At 39.0% G+C, this 15,205-nt stretch overlaps 1 pseudogene; it reads left to right on the top strand.

Annotated features, from left to right (window-relative positions):
• Positions 1 to 10,096: 10,096 nt before the first annotated feature.
• On the top strand, positions 10,097 to 14,998 carry LOC132206228 (probable G-protein coupled receptor 139; annotated as a pseudogene).
• Positions 14,999 to 15,205: the final 207 nt, after the last annotated feature.

Below are 15,205 nucleotides of genomic sequence, written 5' to 3'. Positions count from 1 at the left end.
AGGTATCCTCACCATCAACAAGAAATACTTCTGTATAAAAGATGTTATAAGCATTTGAAACTGTTGCCCACAGTGCTGATGGATGCTAAACTAATTGTCAATTTCACAAATGGATTCAGCTTGTGTCAACAATTTGACAGGAATTTAAATCCCTGCCATTAGTTAACTGATTAAAGCCATATAGCCTTTTAAACAAATACATTATTACAGCAACGAGATGCTTAATCTTGTTCTTCAGTTCAACTCTGAATTTGTTCTGGGATGCTCCATACATAAATGTGTTTGTACAACAATTCAAAGTCCTGAGGATATATTCAGATTGCTGAAGAACAGTAAATAGGCCATTATAATTTGCTTTATAAATTTAGTGTCTGTAAATTGGAATGCACATGTAAGACACCAAAGTTACCATCCATAAAGGTATAAAAGTGTCAGATATGGCCAGCAGTAAAATTATTGATTTTCTTCTGTTCTCCATTTCAGGATCATTGTAATTCTGACCATAATTACTTCTTCACAGTTCCCTTATCACTCTACTTGCTTGTAAAATTTGTATAGCGGTCAGCACATTAAACAATAAAATCAAAAGAAATTGAAGAAATTGAGCTCAAATAGCTTCCAACCAAAGAAGTATGAGGACTTGATGATATTGAACAGGACCATGGTACATTATCAATTATTTCCTGAGGCTCATATACAAAGTAGATTGAAATACTTTTTAAAATGCTCAAGAAACAATCCATTGTGATGACTGCAGCTTATACTGTCATAGCATCAGAAACATATGGTTATACCTGTGGAGGAAAAATGGAAAAAGGTTGAGTCTCTTTTATCCAGGGCGATAACCTATTAGATGTTATCGTGTTTTAGAATTGCTTGGTAGAACATTCTGCTGTAATTATTAATTTGGTTGAGGTTTAGGAGCCATAAACATAAAATAAATCCTCAAATATCCAATTCTGAAATTAGGAAAACATTATTAACCAGAAAATTGTCAGAACGTAGAGCTTGCCAACATAACCATAATGCAAGTCAAATGCATTATATAGGGAAAGTTGAATGAGCAAATGAAGACCATAGAATTAGAACGGTCATCTTAAAGATTTTAATTCAGAAGCAGGAGACCAGGTTGGTATTGAACGTCATGAATTTGGTCAACACAGTGACCATTATAAGGACACTGTAAGCACTTGGATAAAGTCTGAAAATACTCAGTAGCAGACACAGCCTATCTGAAGTGTAATTAATGTTCAAGCAGATAATCTATCAAAAGTTTTTTGATGGTCAAAATATGGGACAAGGACCAAGCTAAAGTAAAAATATTAAATCATAACAGATCTGATCTCAGCAGGATGAAAATAGAATTGCCTGGGTAAATTATAATCAAAGAATGGAACAGAAACTGTATTAGAATAATCTACTGCCTGTAGGGAGACAGTGAAACAGTAAAAGGGCATATGCAAACAGGAAGGAGGGGGCAACAAACAAAAAGCACAGAACTCTCTGGTTAACAGAGGAAATACAAAGTAAGATAGCACAGAACAATGTAGCATATGACAAGATGTTCTATTAATATTACAAGTGAAAAATATTAATTCTTGAAAGTTCAAAGGGAAGGAGTAGAAGGAAACCTGACATGCAATAATGATCTAGTTAAATCTAAGCCTTTGATTTGCCTTTAGATTATATTTTGCATAAACTCCTGCCATTTAATGATCTATATACCTGGACAGCCAGTTTCATTGGATCACTGAGGTTTTGTGACTTAGAAATTATCTTCTCCATTTTGTTAAAATCCAGTTGGATAATTTGATATCCACTGAAAACCATTTTTTGCAGTAATTAACATTCACCTGATCCATCTGTAACTCTTTCTCATGATATGCATCTGTGAACATTCCTACAGTAATGGCTATTTTTCTGTACTGGACAAATTTGATGTTCTATTCTGTTATTCAGAGCTAAATACCACAGAGAATCTTTTAGGTGGAAAAACATATCCTTGCAGGATACAGAGATAATAGGAACTACAGATGCTGGAGAATCTGAGATAACAAGGTGTAGAGCTGGATGAACGCAGCAGGTCAAGCAGCATTTTAGGAGCAGGATTTTCTGATGAAGTGTCTCGGCCCGAAACATCATCTTTTCTGCTCCTAAGATGCTGCTTGGCCTGCTGTGTTCAGCTCTACATCTTGTTATCCTTTGTAGGGCACAATTGCTCGTGTCCTTCCAACTAATGTACATACTCCGCATTCTTTCCCCTGTTTCCTACCACAGAACCAATCTCATAGTGATTATTTTTGTAAGCATCAACTTATAAAACAAAACAGAAATTTTTAGAAGGTCTGTCTGTGGGTCACTGGACCCAACATGTCAACCCTGATTTCTCTCTGCAGATGCTGCCCAACCTAGTGAGTTGTTCCAGTAATTTCAGTTTTGTTTATGATATCCAGCATCCACAGGTCATTCTGAGTTTTGATCAACTTTATCCAACAGTATGTCCTGATGGACTTTATTAAATGCCTCTGGAACCAATACAACAAGAGACATTCTCTCTTACATTATTTACACCATTCTTCAAAACATTCAATCATTTTCAGCTTCTCAGGCCTACCCTTTAGGAGTCCTCACAGGTTCACTCTGACCAACTAGAAATACGAAACATGTCAGTTACACCGTCATTAAATCTACACCCCTATTTTAAAGCACTTCTTTGATGTGAAGCGTACCATAGATGCAACACTGGAATTTCATAGTAACTCAACTTTATTTGCATGTCAGCGTTATGTCCCTGGTGTTGTGACACAAATAAGTGCAGTTTATTGATTAAGACAAGCAGACTAGCACATATCCGAGCACTAAATGAACTTCTTCTCTGAACTTAAAGTAGAAGGTGTTGAAGAAACTCAGCAGGTCTATCAGCATCTGTGGAGAGAAAAAAAGAGTTAATGATTCAGGTCAAATGACTCTTCTTAACTGTGATTGGCATTGCTATCTGTGGCAATATTTCCAAAAAGGAGTTGTCAGTTTGCATTTAGTAATAAGCAATATTCTATATTTACTTTACAGGAATTCCTTAAACTCTGATAATGAAAGTCAACCAGTCATTAGATAGTTGATGAGTGTACTGCAACTATTTCTTTTATGATAACAATTTTCTTACTGTTTTTATTTTTTTCAAGGAATGTTGTCATTGTTGGCTGAAGCATTCTTAATTGTCTTCTAAAGGTGGTAGTGAACTATTTCCTTAAACTGCAGTCCATTTGGTGTATCTGCACTCATGCGATGTTAAGAAGAAAGTTCTAAGATATTGACCCAGTGACAGCAAAGGAACAATAGTTTCTTTCCAAGTCAGGAAAGTAAGTGACTTGAAGAGGTAATGCAGGTGGTGGTATTCCCATGTGACTGCTGCACTTCCATTTCTAGATGGCAGTGGTCTTAGGGTTGTACTGTGCTCGTGAAGGAACCTTGGTGAATGTTTGCAATATTTGTTGTACCTGGGATAATACTATGCATTGGTGGTGGGAGGTGTGTATATCTATGAATATGGTGCAAATCAAGTGAACTACTGTGCCCTGGATGGAGTCCAGCTTTTTGAGTGTTGATGGAGCTGCACTCATGTGAGCAAATAGTTTATCAAACTTCTGATCATCAGCCATGACAAAGCACGCTTGTGGGACCAAATGACCTACTTCTGTGCCTATTTCTTTTGTTGTTTTGCCCTTACCATTCCACTACTTCAGTCATGTGTTCTTCTACCTAATCCAGTTATCCTCACTTAAACTTGCTCATGATGTAGGCAACAAGCAAGCCATTGGGGTTCTGTGTTTTAGCTTAGCTCTTAGTTCTGGGTCTGCTCGCTTACTCCTCCTATTGTTGCCAGTGTAAACACTAGCATTTCAATCATTAATCTCACGGTCCAATATCCTTTATAGATGCTGGGTTAACAATATACTCGAGAGTCAGATAGAAGATGGAAAGATCAGTGGAGGAATGAAACCACCAAAAAAGGGAAACAAAGTGAGAGTGTGAGAAGATACCAATGACAAATATAAAGGGAACTGCAAAATACATGCAAGTTGCAAAAGGGAAAGGAGGGTTGGTGCCAATTAGTCACATTAGATTCAATTTGCATAAAAATAAAAAGTACTTCTGAAGCAAATAAGAGAGGGCTGGAGAAACATTCAGGTCGGGTAGTGTCTGTAGAGAGATAAGCATTTAATGCTTCAGTTTCATTGGCTCTTCATCAGAAAATGTTTGTAAAAAGTTTACTCGACTCAAAATATTAACTCTGTTATCTCTATTCAGATCTGTTTTGTTTATCCAGAACTCTGTTTTTGTTTAGGGACATAGTAGGAACTGCCAATGCTGGAGAATCTGAGACAACAAGGTGTACAGCTGGATAAACACAGCAGGCCAAATAGCATCAGAGGAGCAGGAAAGCTGACATTTCAGATCTAGGCTCCTCTTCAGAAATCTTTCTGAAGAAGGGTCTAGGCCCAAAATGTCAGCTTTCCTGCTCCTCTGATGCTGCTTGGCCTGCTGTGTTCATCCAGATCTATACCTTATTGACTCAGATTCTCCAGCATCTGCAGTTCCTACTATCTCTAATATTCTGATCTCACAGTTTACTTTGCACTCATTCTCGAAGTCCAGTTGACAAACTGTTTGTAGATTTATAAATACCTTGGATGCATCCTTTCCCCATTGAATAGTTGAAAACTTGAAATGCCAAAGTTCTTCATAATTTGGAGCACATATATATTGCACAGACCAGAAATGCGCTCACTTTCCATCATCTTTCACAACTTGCAAGTTTCAGTGATAGTCTAATTTCAACCTTTAGCTAATGAGTGTCACTGTATTTTCTGACTCATGTAACTTGTTAGCATCATAATATATACTGTGCTTCTTAGGCGTTGCTTCTTTCTGTAAAGAGAATCTAAAGAACAGTGTGCTACACTGTCTAATACATCTTAAATTTAAATATATATAAAACACCTCCCATCTATCAAAATGCTAACATGTCTGCAGAATGCATCCAATCACTTCTAGCAGCAATGTAAATATTCTTGAAGAGTTTTGAGTTAAAAATAGATACCCAGAAATCACAGTGGACTAGACTGCAACATTACACTTCCTAACATATATTTCCAAAACCAAGAAACAGATCTATGTTGAACAGGTTGCACCTGAACAGATCTGGCACTGAGTTCCTTGCGGACTGTTTTAATAGTGATAAGATTTTCAAGTAACTTGGCAGGGTGTTTATAAATCGAGATTATTGTGTATTTATCTGAAAGCATGGGGTATTCTAAGTACAACTGAGAAATTGCAGGCACAGATTGTCACTGTAGAATTTTAATGTTTGGCAATGACAGAGAGCTGGCTCAAGGAAGAGCAATACTGTGTATGTGGTGTTCAGAACTTACAGAAAAAGAAGGAAAGGAAAAGAGAAGTAGTATTATTTAAGGGCTTTACCATGCCAGAGAGAGAGGATGTCTCAGGGTCAAAATACAGAATTAATCTGTCCAGAACTAAGGAACAAAGAAGGTACAATTACACAGCTCGGTATAAACATAGAGTCATAGAGTCATACAGCACAGAAACAGATCATTTGGCCCAACCAGTCCATGACAAACATAATCCCAAACTAAACTAATCCCACTTGCCTGCTCCTGGCCAATATCCCTCCAAGCCTTTCCAATCCATGTACTTATCCAAATGTCTTTCAAATGTTGTAATTGTACACACATCCACTACTTCTTCAAGAGGTTCATTTCACATGTGAACTACCCTCTGTATAAAAAATTTTCACCATGTCATTTTTAATCTCCCTCATCCCACCTTAAAAATGTGCCCCCTGGTCTTGAAATCCCCCAACCTAGAAGAATGAAAACTACCCTTAATGCTATTTATAGCTCTCATTATTTTATATGCTTCCTTAATATTGCCTCTCCTCTCCAGCTTAATAATATCCTTCCTATAAATGGGCAACCAGAACTAGCCACAATATTCCAGAAGAGGCCTCACCAAAGTACTGTGCAACCTCAACATGACTTGCCAACTCCTATTCTCAAAGGACTGAGCAATGAAGGCAAGCATGCCAACAGCCTTTTAGCCACCCTGCCTATATGTCACACAACTTCAAAGTAGTATGCACCTGAGCCCTTAGTTTCCTTTGTTCTACCACACTACCCAAGGCTGACCATTAATTGTATAAGCTGTACTCTTGTTTGTTATACTAAAATGCAATACCTTGCCCTTATCCAGACTGAACTCCATCTGCCATTTTTCAGCCCATTGGCCCATTTGATCGAGATCCCTTTGTAATCTTAGGCTATAGACCTTCAACTAATGATAATCACATAGAAAAACAAATGCGAAGGGAAATAACAGATACAATATGGACATAGTACAGCAGTTGTAATGGGAGACTTAAACTACCATAGATGAGGATACATATCATGTCGGGCAAGGGACGGCCCCTGGCTTAATGCAGGCAGGCTCCTACAGCAGTATATTTCTAGTCCAAAGAGAAAGGATGTACTGTTTGGCGTGGTTCTTGTAAATGAGGCAGATCACATGGTTCATGCAGAAAACTTCTGAGGCAGTGTTCATTGTATTGTAAGGTTCAGGGTGATGGTGGACAATGATATAAAACAATCCAGAGTAAGAAAACTCAACTGGTAGAGAAGCGACTTCAGAGGAGCAAGAGCAGCACTTAGCAGGGTTGAATGGAATAAATAAGTTGGCAAGGAAAAGAGTAACTAAGCAATTGGCGAACTTCAAAGAAGGGATGGTTCCAATGCAGTCAATGTGTGCTCCCTCAAATGAAGATAGTGCATCTGTGGTTTCCTTTTCTGGAAAATGCTGCAGAGGCTTCATTATTCTGTGCATTCAAGGCTTTGGGAGACTTTTTTCTATCAGAAATAGATTCAAGGATTATGGGGGAAAGTCAAGAAGGTAGTGTTTTGGTTTACCAGGTTAGCCTGTACACGACTTATTTCTGAACCTATGATGTATTGTATCGTGGCCTCATGGTCAAATGTGTATAGAGATCACCAGTTGTGGTCTCAAAGAGACCATGTCCATTTAACTCATGTCTCTCTTACTCATGTACGTTGAGAAATGGGAGGAAGCTCAAGTGCAGGATAAAAACCACCATGGATTTGCCTGAATCCTGTGTAAATCCTATGTAATCCTCAGTAACAATTGAAGGGAATATATTAGTCTACATATATTGACAGCAATAACTGTTACTGTCTAGACCAAAATTTATCTCACAGTTGTCCTGGTGAATGTGATATAGAGCTGCCCCAGGCCATATAATGTAGGAGCAGCACCCTGATTTTGGAAGTGAGTTCCAGGCTTTTCCAACAACATTAAAGGGACTGAGATAGATCTCTGCTTCAAGGTGGTTGGACAGCATTTTGCAGCGGTGTACTTCTTCCAGGCATTAGATGTCATGTGTGATATTTGAGGAGCAATATGAATAGAAGTATATCTCATAGTAATTACACACCAGTGTTACCATCCAACAGTGATAAGCACTGATGGAGAAAAGATTAGTGCCAATCAAATGGGGTGCTTTGTCATAGAGGCATAGAGCATGGAAATGGACTCTTCATTCCAACTCGTCCATGCCGATCAGATGTCCGAAATACATTTAGCACCATTTACCAACATTTGACCCATATCACTCTGGACCCTTCCTATTCATCATCCCATTCAGATGCCTTTTAAATTTTGCATACACTCACCACTACCTGCATAAAAAAAGTTGCCCCTTAGGTCCCTTTTTAAATTTTTCCCCTCTCACCTATGCCCTCTAGTTTTAGCCAGGGAAAACACCTTGTCTATTCACCCTATCCATGTCATTCATGATTTTATAAACCTCTATAAGGTCACCCCTCAGCCTCCAACACTCCCGGGAAAAATAGCACCAGCCTAATCAACCTCTCCCTGTAGTTCAAACCCTCCAACCTTGGAAACACTGTTTTAAGTCTTTTCTGAAACCTTAAGTTTCACAACTTCCTTCTGAGAGCAGGAAGGCTAGAATTGCACCCAGTATTCCAAAAGTGAGCCCAGTTCGTCCCCTCCCTCCACTGCATCACAAAACCAGCGCAGCTCATCCCCTCCCCCCACTGCATCCCAAAACCAGTCCAGCCTGTCTCTGCGTCCCTAACCGGTTCTTCCTCTCACCCATCCCTTCCTCCCACCCCAAGCCGCACCCCCAGCTACCTACTAACCTCATCCCACCTCCTTGACCTGTCCGTCTTCCCTGGACTGACCTATCCCCTCCCTACCTCCCCACCTACACTCTCTCCACCGATCTTCTTTACTCTCCATCTTCGGTCCGCCTCCCCCTCTCTCCCTATTTATTCCAGTTCCCTCCCCCCATCCCCCTCTCTGATGAAGGGTCTAGGCCCGAAACATCAGCTTTTGTGCTCCTGAGATGCTGCTTGGCCTGCTGTGTTCATCCAGCCTCACATTTTATTATCTTGGAATCTCCAGCATCTGCAGTTCCCATTATCTCTAACCAATGCTCTCTACAGCCATAAGATGACCTCCCAACTCAATGCACTGACCAAAAACGGCATAAATACCAATCACCACCTTCACTACTCTGTCAACCTGGGACTTCAATTTCAAGGAACTATGAACCTGCATTTCAAGGTCTCTTGGTTCAGCAACACCCCCCAGGGTCTTACCATTAAGTGTATAAATCCTGCCCTGATTTGTCTTTTCAAAATGCAGAAACTCACATTTATTTAAATTAAACTCCATCCGCGACTCTTTGACCCATTGGCCCATTTGATCAAGATCCAATGTACTCTGAGATAACTTTCTTCACTATCCACTATACCTCCAACTTTGATATCATCGTCAATCTTACTAACTATATTTCCTATACTCACATCCAAATCATTTATATAAATGATGAAAAGCAGTTGACCCAACACGGATCCTTTTGATGCACCACTGGTCACAGGCCTGTCGTTTGAAAAGCAACCTTTCACTACCACCCTCTGTCTCCTACCTTCGAGCCAGTTTTTTATCCAAATGGATAGTTCTCCCTGTATTCCATGTAGTCTAACCTTACTAACCAGTCCACTATGACCACCCTTTATATTGAATGTTGTTGAGCATTTTAAGTGTTGTTGGAGGTATACTCTTCCAGGCATGTGGGGAGATTTCCATCACACCCTTAGCTCGTATCTTGAAGATGATGAACAACAGACTTTGAGAAGTCAGCAAGTGAGCTACTCTAGCCTCTGATCTGATCTCATCACTTTAATACTTATATGGCTTACACAGTTAATTTTCTTGTTAGTAATAACCCCCAGGATAGCTATAGTGGGGGATTCAGCAGTAGGGATGTGTAAAGAGATAATGATCAGATTCTCTTTTGTGGATGATGATCATTGACAGGAGCTTATGTGAATTGAATGTTAGGTGCCACCTACCAGCACAAGCCTGGAGGTTGTCTCTGTTATGCTGCCTTTTGCTTTAGACTGCTTCAGTCTGAGGATTTTCAATGGTGTTGAACATCATCAATGAAAATCCATACCTCGGATCATATGAAGTGGTTAGGCCTAAAGATTTACCTTGACAAATGCCTGCAGTGGAGCCCCATGTTTGCGATGATTTGAGTTCCAGATGCAACATTTGCTTGAGGTGCTCTGTTAGACAGAGAAATTTTGTTAGGTTGAATCATTATATGAGTTTAAGGTGGTGTACTGATAGAGTTGCTGTATCACTTTGAGATGATGTATTATTTTGAGGCAGTATATTATTTTCAGATGGTCGAACATATTGTACTGACACCTTTTTTTCCCCTTTGGGGCTGTTTAGTTCTCAGTTCTCTGAAGAGTCCTCAACCAAAGTTTCAGTGCTAACTGCATTCTATCATCAAACAGACTTAACTTGACACTCGTAATGTGTTTGCGTAACTTTCAAAAAACAATATAATAGTTGTCCCAGTAGAGGACCCTTAGCATATAAATTAAAGGCTCTGGGAAATACACTACCTCAAAGTTTAATTCAAGGAGAATGCTTACAGCATAAAAAGACAGGTCACCTCAAACAGAAAATGCACCTTCCAATTGACAGTATTGTGAAAATATACTATGTGATCCTTGCTATCATTGGTATTCCCGGTAAGTGACTATCATTATTTGTATTGTACACATTTGTAAGTATTTTGCTCTCTGATTTTGCTCATTCATTGATAATGTTATTTCTGATGAGAAATATGCCAACAATTTCACAATCAGTAATTTAGTTCTGTTTCATAGGATGCATGCAATTTCATTGTTCCGTTTCTATTGACCTCACATGCCAAAGATGAATCATCAAATTTATTGTAATTCCTCAGAACCTGGTCCAAGGCAAAGTGCAGATGTTTTATGTTATGAACTTTATCTGCTTCTGACTGAAACTAAACTATTCAGCACTTACTCTATCCCTTCCATTCTCATGTATGTAGCATCTTCTTAAATATATCCATGCTATCCATCTCAAATACAAAATTTTGCAGAAAGTTCCACAATTTGCCTTATGTATAATTGAATTTGTCATGAATTCTTTAGTGAATTGTCTGCAGGCCATCTTATGTCTAAAAATGGAAATGTGTCCTCACATTCAACCTATCACCTTTCTTCATCAACTTAAGGGTTTCAGTTAGGTCCGCCCCTCAACTTTCTGTTTCTGATGGTAACCACTTTAGAGTTGCAAAGAGCTGCATGTTTTCCTGGAGTTCAGTGACCTGCTTTGCAGTGTGGAAACAAGCACTCTGTATGCAGTCTGCTAAGCATTGGATACCAAAGCTTCTAAGTGAGTAAAACACAGTTTTTTGTTTTTCAATATTATTCATGTAGGTCAGAAGCTCAGTGATGTTTCCTGTTTGTTTTGTGTTTTAACCATTGCTTTGTGTTGCTCTAAAAAATGATGAATCTGTATTGCAGAAACTTTTTGTCCCTTTATACTATTCACATAGCCTTATTTTTAATGAGTAACTTATTCTTCCTTCCAAGATGCAGAACTTTATACAGAACTATATTGAAAGTCATCTGTTATTTAGAATCCCACCCTGATCATTTAAAAATAGCTTCAATTTTTTTTCTTATTTCTTCCTCAGAATTAATTGGCCTCTCCCTTTCGGTTCCTCTGCTAATTTTAAATAAGTGCTTCGGACTGCCAAGAGCATGTTGTTAATGTAAATGGTATTAGTAATAATTACAAACATTGTACGAATACATTAAGCCCCTACTCTAGGTTACAAAAGCTTGCATGGTTCAAGAACAGCTTCTGCCCTGTTGTTATTAGACTACTGAATGGACCTGTCAAATTTCAAATCTAATGTTCATCCTAATTTTTACAGCTTCTTTGCAGCCGTAACTTTGTATTCCTCGCTCTGTTCAACTATCCGATGATCGCTGTGTCTTTATATGTTATGATCTGCTGTGCTGCACACAAAACAAAACTTTTCACTGTACTTAGGTGCATGTGACAATAATAAATCAAATCAAATCAAGGTTTTTGTTTTCCTACAAATGAGATTCTTCAACTCCCAATTACTCTGAGATTATTCAAATGTCTTGAATATGGTCCTTTAAAATTCCCTTCAGAAAAAAATATGTAAATTGCATCCATAGCTTTATCCTCATCTACTCATTCAAAGAATTCAGCAGGATGTGATATGCTGAACATTCCATTTTGGAACATGTTCACACTACATCTCATTATATATTACATGTTATATCTTTGAGTAACCAGACCACTCTATTTTTAACACAGGGTTATGCTCATTAGTCTGTAACTCAGGTGATGGACAATGGCTGCACAGAGCCATTTGAAGTGGGAGAGATGTGGGCTTTTGCTCGAGGTTATTGATGATCCATAATTGCTGACTGGGTCAGCTGGTTGTAATTCTGGGAATGCAATTCAGGACCACTACAAAATTTATCATCTTGATCTGATTTTCCATGAGGCCCTCATTCTGTTGCTCTTGCATTAGCATGTATCCCTCCCCTGGACCTGTATGTTATCATCCCTTTCATCATTGAGTTATGTCTGCTGGGTGACAGTTTTGTATTCTCCTCTCCTACTGCACTTTTCTCCAATATTACTGCTGCTACTATACCATTCATCACTAACATATTCAAGTTCTGATAAAAGATTGTCAAATTAAAATACTAACTTGGTTTCTCTATCCACAAACCAGTTCTTTTCAGAATTCTATGCCCTTTTTTTGTAAAGTTTAGGAGTCTCAATATTCATTTCTATTTATTTCAAAACACTTAGAAGTGGATAATAATAAAAATTGGTTTGCATATTCCAGGAGCAGTGTAGTGGACAGGAAACCTGGAAGAGGGTAATAGCAGAAAATGCAGCATTGTGGCCAGGGACCAAGGTTCAATTACTGCCTCGTGTGTCTGTCTCTGTGGGCTTTGCATGTTTTGTCTGCATCTGCATGCATCTCCACCAAGAACTCTTGTTTCTTCCAACAGTCCAAAGTACGCAGGTTAGGCAGATTAGTCATACTAAATTGACCCACACTTTCCAGGGAGGTGCATGCTATTTTGATTAATCACAGTAAATGTGGGGTATGGGAATAATGTGGAGGTGGTTCTTGGTGGGATGCTCTTCAAACAGGAAGTAAAGACTCAATGGGCCAAATGGTCTCTTTCTGACTGTAGAAATTCTGTAATTTGGCTGAAAATGCTCATCAAGTCCAGAAGTATCTGTGGAAAGAGAAAAACAATTCATGTCTCAAGTGGACAATGACTTACCTTCGGAACTGAAGGAAGGCCAAATAGATTTATGCTGTTCAAACTGAGGAATGGGAGCAGGATAGTAAAAGGGAAAATTTGAGATATTGGGTGTGGATACAGAGATTAATTGACGAAGATATCATGAGGGCAGAGCTGTAGACATTGTCTACATGGACTTCAGCAAAGCCTTCAACAAGGTTCTACATGGTGGACTGGTTAGTAAAGTAGGTCATAAGGGATCTGGGGAGAACTAGCCAGTTAGATACAAAATGTTATTAAAGGATGTTATTAAGTTGGAAAGGGTGCAGGAAAGAGTTGCAAGGATGTTTACCAGGATTGGAGAGTTTGAGTTATAAGGAGAGACTGGCAACTTTTTCTCCAGAGTATGTAATGTTGATAGTGACCTTATAGACCTTTATAAAATCATGACAGGGACAGATAAGGTGACCAGAGAGTAGGGGAATTCAAAAATATAAAGTTTTAAGATGAGAGGGAAAAGATTTAAAAAAGGTCTGAGGGGCATTTTTTTCACACAGAGGGTAGTGCACATATGGAATGAACTGCCAGAATAAGTGGTAGAGGCAGGTACAGTTCCAATTTTATTTAAAAGACATTTGGACAGTTACATGAATAGGATATGGGCCTGACATAGTCAAATGGGACTAGCTTCATTTGCGAAATGTTATCCACATGGGCAGATTGGGCCAAAGTGTCTGATTCCAAGCTGCATGACTGTCTGATGCTATGTAACTGAAAATTTCTTTCTCCCATGCTCTGGGAAATTATGAATCATTACAAGGCCTCTTCTGTCCTTGACAGTTTTCCTGTCCTTAATTTGAAAGCGTGACCTCCATGCAGGTTGCAGCATTGGATACATGAATTTGAGAAGGCCAATGTCTGACCAACCCATAGATGATCCAGTTGTTGATATGGGTCTTCTAATCTAGATAGAAAATGTCCTCAGAGGAAGAGGGGGTAGACCATTAGGGAGTGAATGTGGGAGGGGGTGGGAACAGTCTTGCTCATCTGTAAAAGCAGTTGTCTACTCTGATTATTGCCCTTCAGCTTCTGATGGACTGGGAAACTATAACCAACAATATTAAATCTGCACCATGTGAATACTTACATCATCAACACTCTTCCTGGGAATGGTTAGACATCCCATCCTATTTTCCAGCCTTGTTCAATCTGAAAGTGGGCAGTTTGGAAACTGGTGATGAAGCTTTGTTTTATGAAACTTAACATCAGACTGGAAATATACTAAGTTTGATTTTGAATTTCCAACCTCTTTCCCCCTTTTTTTTGCAGTTAACTTAATTACAATACTGATCCTATCTCGGGGAAAGTGTGGGCTTTCAGTATGTACCACTCGCTATCTGGTGGCCATGGCAGCAGCGGATTTAATGGTCATTCTCACTGAAGTCATACTGCGCTATATCAATGGCTATTATTTCCCAATAATGTTTTTCTTGAACATCACACCTGTCTGCAGTATTCGTGCTGTCTTGGGTCATACAGCTACAGACTGCTCTGTTTGGTTCACCGTCAATTTCACTTTTGATCGATTTGTGGCTATTTGTTGTCAGAAGCTGAAAACAAAATATTGCACTGAGAAAGCTGTGACTGCTGTCCTAGCAACAACTGGTGTGTTGCTCTGTTTAAAAAATATTCCCTTCTACTTTACACTTGAACCTACAGAAGTGATCAACAATGTGCCATGGTTTTGCCATACAAAACAAAGCTATTTCACTGAGGCTGGATGGGTAGGATTTGATTGGTTTGATACACTTTTAACTCCATTGCCTCCATTTGCCTTAATTTTATTGTTCAACGCTCTGACTGTCAGACACATTTTAATAACCAGTCAAGTTCGTAAGGGATTGAGAGGTCAGAACAGGAGAGAAAATGACAGCGACCCAGAGATGGAGAACAGGAGGAAGTCCATAATTTTACTCTTCTGCATATCCAGCAGCTTCATACTCCTGTGGTTGACATACGTTACATAGTTATTATTTGTCATTACAGGAGCAACTCTCAATTATTACAGATATTCTTTATACATCTTTCAGCAAGTCGGATCCATGCTCCAGAGTTTAAGTTGCTGCACAAATACATTTATTTATGGCGTGACTCAGTCAATGTTCAGAGAGCAGTTCAAGAGTGCAGTCAAATATCCAGTTACAATCATTATTAAATTATTTAATAAACAAATAAACTAAGGGCAGCCTACAGTCAAATTAGTTTGTCCAACCAGGAATATAGCATTTAATCCTGGATTTTTATCTACCAAATTACCATGATTGTAGATGGCACAGTTGTTAACACTGCTCCTCACAGCACCAGGGACCTGGGTTCAATTCTGCCCTCAGGGGACTGACTGAATGGAGTTTGCACATTCTGCTTCTGTCTGGGTTTTGTTCTTGTCT

Source organism: Stegostoma tigrinum, chromosome 34 (genome assembly GCF_030684315.1).
Source record: "Stegostoma tigrinum isolate sSteTig4 chromosome 34, sSteTig4.hap1, whole genome shotgun sequence".
Classification (NCBI taxonomy): domain Eukaryota; kingdom Metazoa; phylum Chordata; class Chondrichthyes; order Orectolobiformes; family Stegostomatidae; genus Stegostoma; species Stegostoma tigrinum.
Note: the sequence above shows the minus strand (reverse complement) of the source record. Positions and strands in the feature narration are given on the sequence as shown.